We start from the raw sequence: 17,500 nt of genomic DNA on the forward strand, positions 1-17,500 counted from the left end.
TTCTTCTAGAAACCGGAAATTTGACCAGCAATAATTCTTCTTTTCTTTTCAATACAGGCAATAAATTTTATCAAATTGAGAGAGAAGGGGGGGGGGGGGGTTGTTTGCAGCCCTATATCTAACCGAGTCATTAATGAAAAAAAGAAAAGAAATTAAAAAAAGATGGAATATTTATTTACCTAACATTTTGTTTTGAGAAAATCTTGTTTCTGTCTCTTCAACACTCGATTTCAAATCATTGCTTCAAGAAATGTCAAGTAGATTATTGTCTTCATCATCATTCAAGATGTCCAATATTAATTTACACGGGATCAAGAACAACCAAATACCACCAATTGGCCAAGGCACCAACCACCCGTTGAGATACTACCGTTAGAGAGTTATTGGGTTCTCTGACAGTTCAGACAGTACTAGATTTGGATCGCTCTCTCTTTGTTTACGGCTCATTTTTCGTTTGCCTACACATACACAGTATATCCCGGCCTATTCTTTCCACATTCTCCTCTGTACTCGTGCATCTGACAACACTAAGATTACCAAACAATTCTTCTTCGCTCAATGGGTTTACTACTGCACTGTAATTGCTCATTGGCTGCTTTCCTCTTGGTAAAGGTAGAAGAGACTCTTTAGTTGTGTTGAGCAGTTCTTCTAAGAGAGGGACACTCCAAAATCAAAGCATCCTTCTCTAGTCTTGGGTAGCGCCATAGCCTCTGTACCATAGTCTTACACTGTCTTAGGATATAGTTCTCTTGCTTGAGAGTACACTCAGGCACAATATTCATTTTTTTCCTCATTTCCTTTCCTCACGGGGCTATTCTTCGTGGTGGAGCCCTATGGCTTATAGCATCCTGCTTTTCCAACTAGGGTTACAGCTTAGCTAATAATAATAATAATAATAATAATAATAATAACCAGAAGTGAAAGAACTTCGGCTTGGATTTTTTGGATTAGCATTATGACCTGAGGCCAGGGAGGCTATTCAGTGTAAGTATAGTAGAAGGCTAAAAAGTGAGAGCAGCTACGGGGTCAAAATGACGCTCCAAAGACCCTTAAGTAATACCTACGGTGCGCCATATGACGTGCACTGATGGCACTACGACCCTACGGAAAAAAAAATTTAGGCTTTAAAATCATGATGATTTCAAAAATGCAAATATTAATGTGACTTATACCGTCAAAACTTATGGTAATATAATGTACTTTGATGCTTATGAGATGATTGATTCGGCTACTTACTATTTCCAATGCAGCATCTTCTGATTAAACGTTTCACGCTGGTCCAGCTCTGCGTTCGGTGGGAAAGGTAAATTCAGATACAAATCTTTTGTTGAAAATTTATCACGTGAAATATATTAATTCACTCCATCGATACAAATATCACGCTGTTGGCAAGATGCTGGATTACACTTACTCATAAAGGAATTATTTTAACTATTCTAATAGAATCTATAAATTTTAAATAATCATCATCGTGAACACTCTTGCATAATACCACTTCATTGAAGACATTTCGAAAGACTTTATGCATTACGAAAAAAAAAAAAAAAATCGTGAATATATTGACCTGAGATCTGAAATGACTGATCAAAGGGAGTTGAGGAGATGGCCAGAAGGGCGATGTGGACATCTCTTTTGTCAAACTGTCGCAGACGATAAAAGTCCTTTCGGGAAAAGTGGAGCGGACTTCTCAAAAGAAATTATCACGCCATCCCCGAACCGTTCCCCTTCCACCCTTTCTCTGGACGGTATATTCTAAAATCCAGTATTAGTATATTTTACTCCAGCCCTGAATAAATTTTATCTCAAAAGTTTAATGATTGGCTCTTAAAAGTCCACACATATATATAGCTATATATCTTAACAACATAAAAGCTTTCGCACTTTTTTTCAAAGTGATCTTCAGCTGGAGAGGCAAAAAGCTCCTGTTCTTAAAATAGACAACGATATATAAATGTGGAATTTTAATACCCAAAATTTTTTGACACGGCATGGTGTTTTTTTTTTTTTTTTAAGTAAGTTTACTCACTATCATGCACATCAATAAAGCTGATTGAATGAAAACCTAGCTTAGTATGAAACTGGTCCAGATATCATTCGTTTAAAGGTTTAAAGGCGCTCGTGAATGGCAGAGGCAAGAGAGTAATATTTCCCTATCAAGCAGACCAATATCCTAGAGACTGGCCATATTACATATGATCAACGCCCAAGCCCCTCACCTCCCAAGCTAGGACCAAGGAGGGCCAGGCAATGGCTGCTGATGACTCAGTTGATAGACCTATAGGCTCCCTCAAACCCCACATCCTTAGCTCACAAGGATGGTGAGGTTGCAGGGACCAAAGGAACTAACGAGTTTGAGCAGTACTTGAACCCCAGTCAGGCAATCACCAGGCAAGGAAGCTACCACCAGGCCACCACAACATAGTTTATAAGACAGTCCCTTATACACAAGGTCTTTGGAAGAAAGTTTATAAGGCCCTTAATAGCTCCAGCGATGATGCTTCATCAAAGTGGCTGAAATGGCCCGTCTGGTGCCAGCTACATGCGGTCGTGAAATTTCCAGTAGTGGAACTAAGAACGTTGATTACATCCCCCGGATGTCAGTTCCAGATCCACTTGGACATTGAGGGAAGGACACACCTTCCCACGATACTGGATTTTCCGTGAAATCAAGGATGGTCATAAAATATAATCATGATTCTAACAAGCGTTTATCGTCATTTTTTCTTATAACTAATGAAGAAAATCTGTCTGTTTTAAAAAAAATATATATATGCTTTCATTTTATCAAAATAGAGTTAATTAGTTTTCATTTTTCATTTTAGCAGTTATGGGAGTTCCATAAAACCAAATAAGCTAATGAAGATAGTTATTTCTTAGGATAATACAATGTGTATTTGAATATGGAAACAGACAGTTAAAAGGTTGTGATAGCCTATTGGAAACGTTCCTGCCTGGCAATCAGCTGGACGGAGGTTCGAGCCCCGATCCTATAGGTCTACGTGCAAGAGCCATTGCCTGGCCCTCCTGGTCCTAGCTTGATGGAGAGGAGGCTTGGATACTGATCTCATATGGTCAGTCTCTATGGCATTATCCCGTCTCTTGCATTTGCCACTCATTAAGGACCTTTAAACCAGAAAGGTATAGGACGGTGACAGAAAAAGAGGAAAGTCGTAACTATGCCTCAGAAAATATGAAAACCGGTTTGCAAATAAAGATGTTATTTTTATACATTTTAGCCCCATCGCCTGACTTATAGCACTGTGGGTCATAGATGGAGAGACCGGACGGCCTAGATTAGGTTAAGCAGGGCAAGTCTAGAAGGCCACGGCAAATCTAAGCCGCATCTTTGTATTTATCTTTTAATGGTGCTAGGGCAATTCGTACCCAAAACACGTAAAAAAAGATAAGAACAGTACTGTAGAATTAAAATGGTTGTTGAACAGTTTTAATTTGTTGTAGTTCTCTCTCTCTCTCTCTCTCTCTCTCTCTCTCTCTCTCTCTCTCTCTCTCTCTCTGGTACTCGTTCGTCATAACTGTTTCAATGTTGTTCTCTCTCTCTCTCTCTCTCTCTCTCTCTCTCTCTCTCTCTCTCTCTCTCTCTCTCTCTCTCAAATGCAATTTTAGAAAGAAAGTTTGGAACAGCAAATTACTTCAGGGCTAAAATGGTTTTTGGTAAGTTTAAGATCTTTTGTTTTGGACAGATCAAAACAAGGTTTTTCATTCACATCGAATTAGTTTTATACAAAAAGATTAATTCTTCAGAGAAAGGGAAAAACAAAGAGGTCAAATCATATATGCACAAAGAATAAGGAGTATGCTAATGGACTGAAGATAAACTGGCGTGAAAATTGTGCGTGTCAGGCAAGAATTCAAATGAAAACTATAAAAAGCTTAAGAAGATTAAGATTCATAATCACGCTTCAACTCCTGCAGAGGTAAAGGCAAGGAACACGGTCTCAAATATTAAAGTAAAGTCGATTTCATCTCCTAATGCACCTCTCAAAATCATCACTAGTGAAGTTGAAATGCTAAAGCAAATATCAAGGTTTGAACAGCTTAATGGTGATAACAGACTTGGATGCAAGCTGATTCCAAATATTCCGTCACATCACCTGCAAATGTTGCGTTCTCCATTCCAAAAGAATACTCTTACTTTGACATCGACGAAATTTTTTTTTACAGTATGACAGTGGAATAGAAGATTCAAAACGAATGCTAATTTTTGCATGTGACGAAGCACTTCGACATTTAAAATGGTACAAAAATTGGGCGGCAGATGGAACATTTAAATGCTGCTCTAGTCATTTTTTCAGTTATACAGTATGTAGTGCACATTCGGAAAGATAATTTCAATGTCCCACGATTATTCGCATAGCTCTCTGACAAAAATCTAAACTCAAAATAAATGAATTACTGCAGAACGAGGGCTATGATAACATAATTATAGATTGGGGGAAAAAAAAGACCGTAATAGATCTTTGGAATCGTTTCTGTCTTCGAATTTTTCTTTCTACTTGTTTCATTTAAGATAAAATGTATACAAGCCTGTTATACAAGAGGGAATGAATTGCAGATATCACGAAAATGGCAGTTTTTGCCCACCAAAAAATGCTCTGTCTTGTTGTCCTTACCTTCCTGCCGGTGGATGCTGTAGATGGATATGAACATCTTTTAGAAGATGATATTCCACAGTTAATAGTATCCTCTTTTGATTATATAAGACCACCAAGAGAAAAAGGAGAAAGGAGACGGCGCCTTGAACCTCTATTTGCATTGACTATATGGAATATTTGGGATTGATGTACGTGGGGAATTGCTCGTACTATTATTATTATTATTATTATTATTATTATTATTATTATTATTATTATTTGCTAAGCTACAACCCTAGCTGGAAAAGCAGGATGCTATAAGCCCAGGGGCTCCAACAGGAAAAATAGCCCAGTGAGGAAAAGAAATAAGGAAAAATAAAACATTTTAAGAAGAGCAACATCAAAATAAATATCTCCTATATAAACAAATAGTTTAGAACTAGCCTACCACAGCGCACTGAATCACAAAGTGAATATTAGTCATTCAAATATTTGGAAGCTCATCGATGTACTTAATGGGAGATAAGGTTTTCCAGTGCCAAATAACATAAATTTATCAAAAAGAGAAGAGCCTAACTAAAAGAAAAAATACAGACATGAACCTGCCAATAAACATATGCAAAAATATGATCCTAGCTGAAAAATGATATTCTAAAAGTAATTGCACAAAATCTTATATTTCACAAATTAAATACGTAATACAACATACCTCGTTTTGCAGTATTTTTATTGTAACTTCTTTATTGAATTATTAAGTGAAAATAAAACAAAACTATTTTTTTATTGTCACTTATCTAATGATCATATAAAAATAAACAAATTGACCAAAAATCAACAAACGGGCCATGGATATTAAGGATGCCATAAATTGCGGAAAAGTAAATATTCAACCTGTTGGTAACAGAACAATTAAAATTTGTGAATTCAAATTAGAGATTTGATAAATGAGAAATATTTTAGACTTTCTTATTCTTTTTCCATAATGTGGATTTGTGTTCTGAAAAGACTGGGGTTTCACTGCGTGATAGAACCAGGAAAGTAGCCTTTAAAGTAGAGCAAAGTAATGTGACGGGCCGAGAGAAAGGTTGCGACTCAAAGGCAGGAAGCAACCAACTGAGTAACTTTATTATAGAACACTCTCCTTTATATGCAAAACCTCAAGGCAACAGGCATTTTCATGTTCACAAGACAGACAATGTTACAGAGGAAAACCGGAGACATGATTATTCAGGTTCTTTTTAGTGCGAGGGAAGAGCGCAGATACAAGCATAATATATACAAAATAATTTATGTACGATCGTGTGACACACGGTTGGTACATGGCTCCCCCCTAAAAATGACATACTGTACATGTTAAATAGGGTGCCTTGATCTAGAGAGGCGAACTGTAGGCGGGTCATCTGGCAGAAGATAAGCAGGTTTTAGACAATCAATGGAGACCCAGTCTTCTTTGCCACGAATGTTTAGTAGGAATGCTTTCGGATCACAAGGAAAGGGCCTGTGTAAGGGGGCGTTAGCAGTGGCTTGCTAGTGTCGTTGCGCAGGAAGACGTGCGTTGCAGAGTGCAAGTCCGTTGGTATGTGATGCTTCGCTGGGGGCTTGTAAGTCTGGCGGCACGGAGTAAATTTTCCCACGACGTGACGTATGCGCTGGAGATCGTTGGAGAAGGTTGTAGAAGGAAAAAATTCGGCAGGGACGACCAACGGATCGCCATACACCATTTCAGCTGCCGAGACGTCGAGGGCGTCTTTAGGAGTGGTCCTTAGTCCCAGGAGGACCCAGGGAAGCTGAGTAAACCAGTTGCAATCCTTGCAGCGGGACATCAAAGCTGCTTTGAGGGTGCGAAAAACGTTCAACCCTTCCATTGGCAGCGGGGTTGTAGGCCGTTGTCTGATGTAGGGTGATGCCCAGGAGATTCGCTAATGATGTCCACAATTGAGAGGTGAAAGTAATTCCCCTGAAAGAAGTAATATGCTCAGGGATACCAAATCTTGAAATCCATCCAGAGAGTAAGGCAGATGTACATGAGGCAGACGTTGCAGTTTCCATGGGAATGGCTTCAGGCCAACGAGTGGAGCGGTCGATGACGGTAAACAGGTAACGATGTCCTTGTGATGTGGGTAGGGGGCCTACAACGTCGACGTGAATGTGTGCGAAATGACACTGAGGTTGAGGAAAGGTGCCCACTCCTGAATCCGTGTGTCGATGTACTTTGGAAGTTTGGCAAGAAGTACAGGTGTGGACCCAATCCTTAGCATCCTTAGAAATGCCGTGCCAAATGAACTTTGCCTTCAGCAGCTGTGCAGTAGAACGGCACGAGGGATGTGAAAAGCCGTGAATGAAATCAAACACCTGCCGTCGCATGGGAGCAGGAATCCAAGGTCGCGGTCTACCAGTACTGACGTCACACAGGAGGGTGGTGTTGGAGTCTTCGAGGGGAAAGTCTTCCCAACGGAGGGACGTGCAGGATGTCCTACATGCTTGATTCTCTGGATCCTGTCGTTGGGCTTCAGCCAGGGCATTGTAATCCAATCCCAGTTGAAAGGCAGCCAACGTGTTTCTTGACAGGGCATCGGCAACGGGATTCATTTTCCCAGGGACGTATTGAAGGGTGCAATTGTATTCAGCCACGGCGGAGAGATGTCGGCGTTGACGGGCAGACCAGGCGTCAGACTGTCGAGTGAAGGCGTGCACCAGAGGCATGTGGTCTGTGCGAATGACGAAGGGCGTACCTTCTAAGAAATGACGAAAGTGACGGACCGCCAAGTGCACCGCCAGCAATTCTCGATCGAAGGTAGAATAACCAGATTCTGCCTTGGACAGTTTTCTGCTGAAGAAGGCCAATGGGCGGGGTGAGCCGTTGACCACCTGCTCGAGTACTGCACCAATAGCGACGTCGCTGGCATTGGTGGAGAGAAGGAGAGGGGCGTGTGGGATAGGAAAAGTGAGAGCCGCAACAGTTGATAGGGCCTTCTTTGCATTGCAGAAGGCTGCTTCTTGAAGGGGACCCCACTTCAGGTCCTTTGACTTGCCCTTGAGGGAGGCGTAGAGGGGAGCAAGAGTGGCGGCAATGGCTGGCAGAAAACGGTGATAATAGTTGATCATGCCCAAGAATTCCTGCAGAGCTTTGACGGTCGAGGGCGCGGGGAAGTTCTGAACGGCTGCTACCTTCTCAGGGAGGGGATGGACTCCTTAAGGAGTGATGCGGTGCCCTAAGAACGACACTTCGTTGGCGCCAAAGGTACATTTGTCGTACCGGACTACAAGGCCGTTTTGTTGCAGGCGGTCGAGCACGATGCGCAGGTGACGGAGGTGTTCCTCTTTTGAGGAGGAGAACACAAGTATGTCGTCCACATAACATACACAGAAAGGGAGGTCCCCTAAGATGCCATCCATGAGACGTTGAAACGGGGCCCCAGCATTACGAAGGCCAAAACAGGAGTAATTGAAGGTGTATGTACCAAACAGAGTGGTGATGGCGGTCTTGGGGATGTCTTCTGGGTTCATAGGCACCTGATAATACCCCTTCAGGAGGTCGAGCGTAGAGAAAACCTTCGCTTTGTGCAGGTAGGAGGTCACGTCGGCAATGTTTGGGAGGGGGTAGTGATCCGGTTCTGTTTGCATGTTCAGGCGCCTGAATCCCCGCACGGACGGAGGGAGCCGTCTTTCTTCAGAACGATGTGTAAGGGTCACGACCATGGGCTGGAGGCCTTTTGGCAAAGGCCCATTTCCTCCATTTCGGCGAACGTCTGTTTGGCGGCTGCCAATTGTTCCGGTGCCAGACGTCTGAATTTTGCGAAGACTGGGGGTCCCGTCGTCTTGATATGGTGATAAATACCGTGCTTGGCAGGAACCGTGGGCGTTTGGCGAAGTTCTGGACGGAAAACTTCCGGGTACGACGTGAGGAGGTGGGCGTAGGTATCCGTGGGTGCGCTGATGTGGAGAGCGAGGTTAGAGGGGGCGGGTTGAAGAGGTGTCGACAAGTACGAGTCTGCGTTGACCAATCGTCGGTGGGCGACATCGTCCAGAAGGTGGAAATGAGAGAGGAAATCCGCACCGAGGATTGGCAATGTGACGTCAGCAACGAGAAACTTCCAACTGAATTTACCGTTTCTGAACGATAATGTGAGGTTCTCGTAACCGTAGGTGGGTATCGCAGATCCGTTGGCAGCTACCAAGCGGACGTCGGCAGATGTAGACAGACTACGTCGTGCCTTGAAGAGTTTCCTTGGCAAAAGAGAACAACAAGCACCCGTGTCTACCAAAATGGCACGCCCGTTCCTGCATCCAGTAAAAAGAAAAGATTAGAAAGACGGGAGGTCACTGCCACGAGCGATGGCCTACTTACACGTTTTTTGGCCACTGACAATCCTTGGCACATTTCTTCGCGGTTGCCCGAATCTGAAGTGGTAGTAGCAAAACTGCGGCGGATGGGAGGTAGTAAGTGGCTGTAGAAGTTGTTCGTTGGGGCGCGAGCGATTGGTGGGTGGTGGGCGGCATTGTCGCTGCTTCGGCACGTCACGGGGTAGGCGTGTACGTCCTACGGCATTCATGTCAGCTTCGGTTGACGTTGAATAGGCATCCTCTTCGTCAGGGGTGGAGGCGTTGATGGAGGTCTGGAAGTGGCTGTCCATAAGGGCGTCGGCTTAGGTCATCAAGTCCTTTATGGGTAAACTATCGACATCGGGTATGGCAGCGCGTATAGGTCCAGGTAAACGGCGTATCCAAAGGGCACGAAGTAGGTTCACCTCATGAGGAGAGCCGTCTGCGGCAGGTTGAAGGCGAGCGATACTGGTCATTTCCCTGAGGGCAAGCGAAGCCCTTTGGTCCCCCAACGCTTGTTGCGAGAGCTGAAAAAGCTTTGCTATACGGGCGGCTGGCGACGGCGAGTGCTGCTTCAGAAGGTATGTTTTGAGGGCGTCATACGCTATTGGGGTGTCTCCTTGTTCACAAAGCCAGTCGGATATTTCTGGGAAGGTGTCCTCGGGTATCGCCGCGAGAACATAATTTGCTTTGGTGGTTGAGCGAGTCACGCCCCTGATGCGAAACAGGACTTCTGCGCGCTGAAACCAAGCAAACGCCTCTCCGCTGGCAAACGATGAAAGTTTGAATGGGGCGGCCGCAGCACCAACTGCCATAGAGGCCGCCATAGTACCAACGATGGAGGGGCGAGGGGGTGGGGGTGGTGGGAGCGAGTCGACTTCCGGGGTCACCAATGTGACGGGCCAAGAGAAAGGTTGCGACTCAAAGGCAGGAAGCAATCAACTGAGTAACTTTATTATAGAACACTCTCCTTTATATACAAAATCTCAAGGCAACAGGCATTTTCATGTTCACAAGACAGACAATGTTACAGAGGAAAACCGGAGACATGATTATTCAGGTTCTTTTTAGTGCGAGGGAAGAGCGCAGATACAAGCATAATATATACAAAATAATTTATGTACGATCGTGTGACACACGGTTGGTACAGTAAAGTGAGTATGTAAGTCATAAACTACATTGGCTCAAATATTTACAGTACAAAGCAAAAATCTTTAAAATTAAAGTAATTCTTATAAAAAAACTTCAAGCTGCTAAGAAATTAAAAAATAGTGACCTGAGGTCAGTTTACTTTTGTTTATTCAAGCTCTTTGTTTACTTATTCCATGAGGAGTTTTCAAGAATATTACCTTTTATTGTCTTTGATTTGATTCATAGAATTTGGATCATATGGTCCAGTGCCGTGGCCAGGGGAGACCATTCAGTACTTGGGTGATTCTAGGTTGAACGGTAAGACGGAAGAAAGGAAGTACGAATGAATGTACAGTAGGTCAAGTAGAAAAATCCTACAGTACACCACGTTATATGATTGTGACCTTGTGACCTTGGATCAGTGAAGGACCTTCACAGATCCAAGGTCACAAGGAACCTTTACAGGATCTATTTCCTGTTCGGCATCATATAATGCTTTGCTGTGTCACAACAGTAGAAAATGTACCTTCATGAATCATCAACAAAACTGCATGAAGGAGAAGTTGACTGAATAGAATGATTGATTGTTTTGATAGAGCAAAGTAACAAATAAACATTCTGAAACGATGTAACCAATAAAATACCTTTATAGCTGATACAAAATATTTGTGATCTGATGACTGTAACAACTTTAAATCTCAATACAGCAAAAGATAAACTCTGAAATCATCTAATAAAACGAAAAATACCTCTGAAATTTTAGAAATAGAACGAGATGTTTGTTGCAATAACAGGTATGATTAAAATTGTGGGCAGAAAGCTATTCACATACAAACAAACAAACAAACAAACACACACACATACATACATATATATATATATACATACATATATATATATATATATATATATATATATATATATATATATATATATATATATATATATACACGCACGCGCGCACATACAGGGTCGAATACATAATCTCCTTCCAACTTCGTTGGCGGAGGTAAAAATGCTTCAGACACTTCTGAATATAACGAACTGATTAGACCCGTTGATTATTTTTGTCGGGTTCCCAGATCGTACCCATGATGTAGGAGAAAAACGTTGATTGGTAGAGATGAACCAAATTAAGCCTACTCGGATTTATTATGGTTTCCTTGCATTTTGTGCTATAATACTTTCAATTACAGGTAGTAGGAACATCGATTTCATTTAGTGGCCCACATTCAACCCAATTTCCTTTCGGATTTGCACAGAAGGATAAATCAGTTTCGAGAGATTTTCGTTAAGGAGAGGACAACTTCATGTCAGTAAAATTCCTTATTCACATAGCAGCTAAAATAGGCTTTTTATCTTTATTATTATTATTATTATTATTATTATTATTATCATTATTATTATTATCATCTTAAGAGCAGCTATATCTCAATGTTTAATCTGCATTGAAATCCAGCCCTAAACAATCGTAGTGTATTGTAAGAATAAAATATTCCTCCCTCGACACTGTATTTGACTTAGATTACATATCAAACTAACCACCATAACATAGAAAATTAGAACATATTTGTGATTTTTCAACATCCCTCTTACATAAGTTTTTCACGTGTTTTCTCCTTATCCCAAATCTTAATTTCACGGCCAAGTGAACCCCGCTGAGCTCTTACGTATCATATCCTCTTTATTTCTAAGGAAAAGTTTCCTAATCACATAGCAGAAAGGGTGGGGGGTGGGGGGGGGTTTCTTTGTCTTTACAAAAAAAAAAAAAAAAAAAAAAAAACGGGTAGGCAAATGATCAGGAGAAGCAGCAGCGTTTCCTAATTTTTCACATTTTCCTGTTGGACATGATCTCTATTTTTGGCTCCCTCCTCTTCTTTACATTCTATTTCGGCGAGATAATTAATGAACGCCTTAGTGTGACAGCACAGCAGATAAGGCCATTCCAATTTTCTCCATGCAAACCGCCGCTACCTGAAGAAGCCTTATCTAAACCGTGATATCAAGATATTTTCTCTTAATTAAAAATATCGTTGAATGGGAAGCTTGCCGTGAAGTTATACAAGGAGTAAATCAAAGAAGTATTACAATCCTCAAGGGAATAATATGGTTTACAATGTTCCAAGCTACGAGCTTTCGTGATGGAATCTTCAAAGTTAAACGACGTTATGCTATTTAAAGGTTTATAGGCCGCGCATGAATGGCAGAGGCAAGGGACAAGGACATTGCCCTATCAAGCAGGACAATGCTCTAGAGAATGACCGTATATACATATGATCAGCGATCAAGCGCCCTTTGCACCCAAGCTAGGACCAAGGAGGGCCAGGCAATAGCTGCTGATGACTCAGCAGATAGACCTATAGGCTCCCACAAACCCGCCCCCCCCCCCCATTCTTAGCTCACAAGGATGGTGAGATTGCAGCGACCAAAGAAACTAACGAGTTTGAGCGAGACCAGAACCACAGTCTAGCGGTCACCAGTCAGGGACGTTACCACATCAGAAAAGCTGCACTGAGTGTGAATAAGTTTGTAAGGCGCTGGATTAATCTATATCGAGATCACTTCATTAGCATAACCTATTGTTTTTTTTTACGTGTTACTCGCAATTTATAAACCGTCACAGACGCATCACACCAGTATTCACATATTACTACTGAAGTGAGAGAGAGAGAGAGAGAGAGAGAGAGAGAGAGAGAGAGAGAGAGAGCGTTACAAGGAGTTACAAGGATTTTGGATATCTCAAAGACTTTTTAGTTCATCTGCGGAGACTCCATTTGCTCTTGGGTAAAGCGATTTACTTTAAGCATTTAGAGAGCTTTTGTGATTTTGTCTAACTTATTCTTGAACTAGTTTACCGTGTTACTGTTTATTACATCCGCTGGAAGCAAGATCTAAGGATACGCTATATTTGAGAGAGAGAAAGAGAGAGAGAGAGAGGTAGTAAAAAGTATACTAGACAGAAAGAGGAAGAGAGAGAAACGAGTATACTGTAGACCTGATACAGAAAGACAAAAATAAAAGATGGAACGAAATATAGAATTGGGAAACGTTAATCAATAATCATCATTTGTTGTAATGTAGCTGAAGGTTAACAAAAGGTTAACTCATTTTTATTTAGTAATTGGTCTTTTAAAGGTTTAAAGGCCGCTCAAGAATGGCAGAGGCAAGAGACAGTGACATTGCCCTATCAAGCAGGACAATCCCCTAGAGACTGACCATATATACATATGATCAGCGCCAAAGCCCCTTCTTCACCCAAGCTACGACCAAGGAGGGTCAGGCAATGGCTGCTGATGACTCAGAAGGTAGACCTATAGGCTTCCCCAAACCCCCAAATCCTTAGCTCACAATGATGGTGAGGTTGTAGCGACCAAAAAAACTAACGAGTTTGAGCAGGACTCGAACCCCAATCTGGCCATAACCAGTCAGGGACGTTACCACATCGGCCACCACAAGGATTGTAGGGTTTGTTCAGCGTTTCTAAAATTCTGTAGCATTCTTTACTTCAGTATAAATAACTTGTCCTTTTAAAACGCTAAAACAACAGTAGAAATGTTTGATCTTCTCTGTTCCCAGAGTTAAAATGCAAAATGCCCCCAGATAAAACGAAAAAAAAAAAACTACTTTTAAATGGTTTGGGTCCCTTTAAGTTATCTGTGTTCTATAGTTTTAATTTTCTTTTTAACTGGGAACAATCTAAGTATAAAAGAACGTTCGCCCCTTTGCCTTCAATACAAGCAATCTCTCGATAGTAAACTGCAAAAAGATCAACTGAACTGAACGAGGATTACCTTCCTCCGCCAGAGGTAACTTGCTGTCAGACAGATCCCAAATAACAAGGAAAACAGCCGGGAGATATGAGAGCGGGATGAGGGGATGATGTCAGGGATAGTGGGGGAGGGGAGGGTGTGGGTGGGGGTTGCCCCGCCGGCTAACAAACCAGTTTCACTTTCTCCCGGAGAATAAATAAACTTCGGCGGCCGCACAAGAACAAAAGCGAAGCACAAAAGCTAAGGTATTGTGGAACTATTCCATCGGCGAGGAAGGGTTTCTTCCCGTCTAGGCCTTTGGATCTGTTTCCATCTGGAACGCTTCCGGGCCTACACGGTTCCTTCCACCCATTCTCTCGCTTTTCTCTTTCATGCTCTTTGTCCTCCAAACCCGCTTTTTTCTTTGGGTTTCTTTTATGAACGGTTGGATGTACTAATCCATACTCGAAGAGCTACGGAGCATCCAGCTTTAGAACTGTCCTTGAAGCGTTCTTGTCTTGTCTACTTTACTGTAGTTGCTGCTACTGTACGACTACGACCCATGCCTTTGAAAAGAAAATGATGCTTCAACATGAAACAAACTCGTCTTGTGTTGCGAATACCATCTGTCCATATGAGCCCTTAAAGTTAAAAGATTTATTATAACTTGTATTTCTTATAAATCCACGACCTGCCAATCATCTGTGATAGTTGTACGGGTATCAACTTGATAATCAGGGCCTCGGTTAGATTCAATACTTCTCCATTCATCATCTCCCACTTCGCGTTTCATAGTCCTAAATCATGTAGGCCTGGGTCTTCCAACTTTTCTAGTGCCTTGGCGAACTAATCTCTCTTGGGGATAGCTAAGAGCATACCAAATCCATCTCTATATACCCCCACCATGATCTCATCCACATATGGTACTAAAGTAATCTCTCTTGCAGTTTCATTTCTAATCCTGTCCAGCCATTTAACTCCCAATATCCTTCTGAGGTCTTTGTTCTCAAATCTACTAAATCTACTGGAGATTGTTTCATTTTCATATCATGACTCATGTTCATAGAGTAACACCGATCTCACTAAACTGATATATAGTCTGATTTATATATGTAATTTCAGGCGATTTGATTTCCAAATTTTATTTAACCTAGCCATTGTCTGATTTGCTTTTTCAATGTTTCACTAAACTCTAATTCTAATGACCCTGTATTGGAGATCTTAGTTCCTAAATACTTAAATTATTCTACCTTATTAATCATTTCTCCTTCCAATGATATTTCATCTTCCATTGCAGGTTCCGTTCTCATCATCTCTGTCTTTCTTCTATTGATCTTCCGCCCAACTTCGTGTGATATTTCATGCATTCTGATAAGCATGCATTGCAAATCCTGTGGTGTTCATGGATTCTGTAATGCGTGAGAGATGGTGGAGAAGGATTGGACTAGATTGTTGAGGAATTTAGCAGACCTAGAGTATGCTGATGATGTAAGGTCAATTAAGTATATTTTTTCATAACACTCACTAGTTTTCTACTTAGAGAACTCATACCAGGTTATTCAGACATAGGCCAAGAGAAATTTATTCTTGATATAATGTCTCAACGGGTAATATTCTATACTTCCAAAACCACTACTCTACCAAGCCCTATATATATATATATATATATATATATATATATATATATATATATATATATATATATATATATATATATATTCGATATCAAATGCCATTGTGCTTATTTACATTGATTAAAATCCCGAGTGTTAGTCATAAATATTCAATTTAAAAACCACGTGATGCAAACTCAATAATCAGCTATCATGGTGGAGATTGGTTAATTACAAGTCTAAGAACAGAATTTTTATTCGACACGATTATGTACAGCGGACTTGAAATGAACTTATATAATAATTCTTGATAATTCGATTGGTAAAGCGGTCATTGCATTATTTTGACTCAGAGGCATAGGTTTGAACCCATGCCTAGCCAGAAACATTTATCATACATGAATTTGCAGTGGATATGTATTACCAAGGAGAGAATTCGATATTAATTGCCATTGTGATTAATATTTACATTGATTAAAATCACAAGTGTTTGTGATATAGAGGAAATTCTCAATAATTTGTATTTTTTCCTAGCTACAGTTATGACGAACTTCCTTCTTAGGAGATCTGGATAACTTTCCAGTCACGACCAGAAAATACGATAGTCCTCCACAACTTTCTTAAGCATAATGCATCTGGCAGCACCCATCATGCTCCAGCTCAGGTCATACAAGGGTAGAGATCCTCATTACAGTTCCCATAGCCAAAAATTCAACCCCCACCTGTGGAACCCTGTGGGGATGTCTGGGCGGGACGTAACTAGAAGGAAATTCGTCGTAAATATAGCTCTGAAAAATACGAATTACTTGAAATTTGCCATTTATTCCGATGCGATATACAGTACTTACTCCGAATTTCGTTCTTAGCAGACTCATCCTTATGAGGTCGGAACAAAGGATCTAGGTGGAAAAGGGAGGGGAGCTGCACTGAGGAGGTCATTTAGATAATTAAGATACTTACATCTCAACAAGGGAAACACGCTCACAAGGCTGAAGACAAGGCTGAATCACACTCACCAGGACTGTTTGATGCTCCGCCCAGTACGCCAAAGGAAAATGCTACTAAAGCGGGGAGAGTAGAAGGGAAAGGTCGTAGTTAGATTTGCTGCTGTGCAGCCACGAATTGAACACATTGATAAACTTGACCGAACAGTCTTTCAGACAGTGTGACGTAAGTTGAACTGCACCTTTCGCACCACCACCCTCCAGACTCACTAACTGCCATATCCTTGGAGAACACTAGAGAAGTCCCCATCCTCCTGACCTTGTGCAGCTTCATAGATTTGGGAGGGGCATCTCCTGCTGACCTGTAGGCTCTTCTGATTGTTTCCCTTATCCAAAATGAGACAGTATTCCTCGCCACCAGCTTATCCACTCTATCAGTGGATACATAGAGGATCTTTATGGCAGGTCACAGTCTCACCGTCCTAGCCAGGTACTCCATCATGGATCGGACAGGGCACGGGAGAAGGTCCTTATCGTCACAGCACCTTTTTCTACCGAAAGGTTATGGATCTCTGCCATGAAGGAGGGGACAAACCGGAATGTTAACTCCTTCCAACCTCTAGTGTGGCACACTTTATAGGACAGGCCGTGTATCTTGCTAACCCTTTGGATGAGGCTAAGACTCGGAGAAAGACTGTCTTCATCATCAGAATCTGTACAGGACATCCCCGAAGGGCTAAAAGGAAGGTCCCCTTCTGGAGCCTGTAGGGGCTTGGGGGGACACAACACCTCAAAGCTCTTTAAGAGCCTAGTTATCTGCTTCGAGGCCCTTAGGTTCAATCCCTTGAGCGAGAAATCTTGGCCCAGTGCCGCTCGGTACCCTTCGACCCCAGGAATCGAGGGGCCTTCATCCATCCTGAGGTACAGTAGGAAGTCCTCTACTGGCACCATCTTCCAAACATGACCCATTTGCCTGGTAGATGGCTACCAACAAACTCCTCAGGGAGGCAGTCATCTGTGTGGCTGCCCTCCTGGAAATGCCTTCAAGACTAAGGGGATTCTGGATAACTTTCACCCATGAAGAGAGAGGTTTTGCAGGCTGACGTGGAACCTTATGAAGTAGGGCTGCCTCAGGAGATCGTCCCTTA

General features: G+C 41.9%; 1 protein-coding gene across 1 annotated transcript in view; it reads left to right on the top strand.

The window, feature by feature from the left end:
* LOC137638787 (uncharacterized protein DDB_G0286299-like) overlaps positions 1 to 17,500 on the top strand; it is a 281,890-nt gene that overhangs the window by 163,266 nt on the left and 101,124 nt on the right. The window lies entirely within an intron of this gene.

This window comes from Palaemon carinicauda, chromosome 3 (assembly GCF_036898095.1).
Source record: "Palaemon carinicauda isolate YSFRI2023 chromosome 3, ASM3689809v2, whole genome shotgun sequence".
Taxonomy (NCBI): Eukaryota; Metazoa; Arthropoda; class Malacostraca; order Decapoda; family Palaemonidae; genus Palaemon; species Palaemon carinicauda.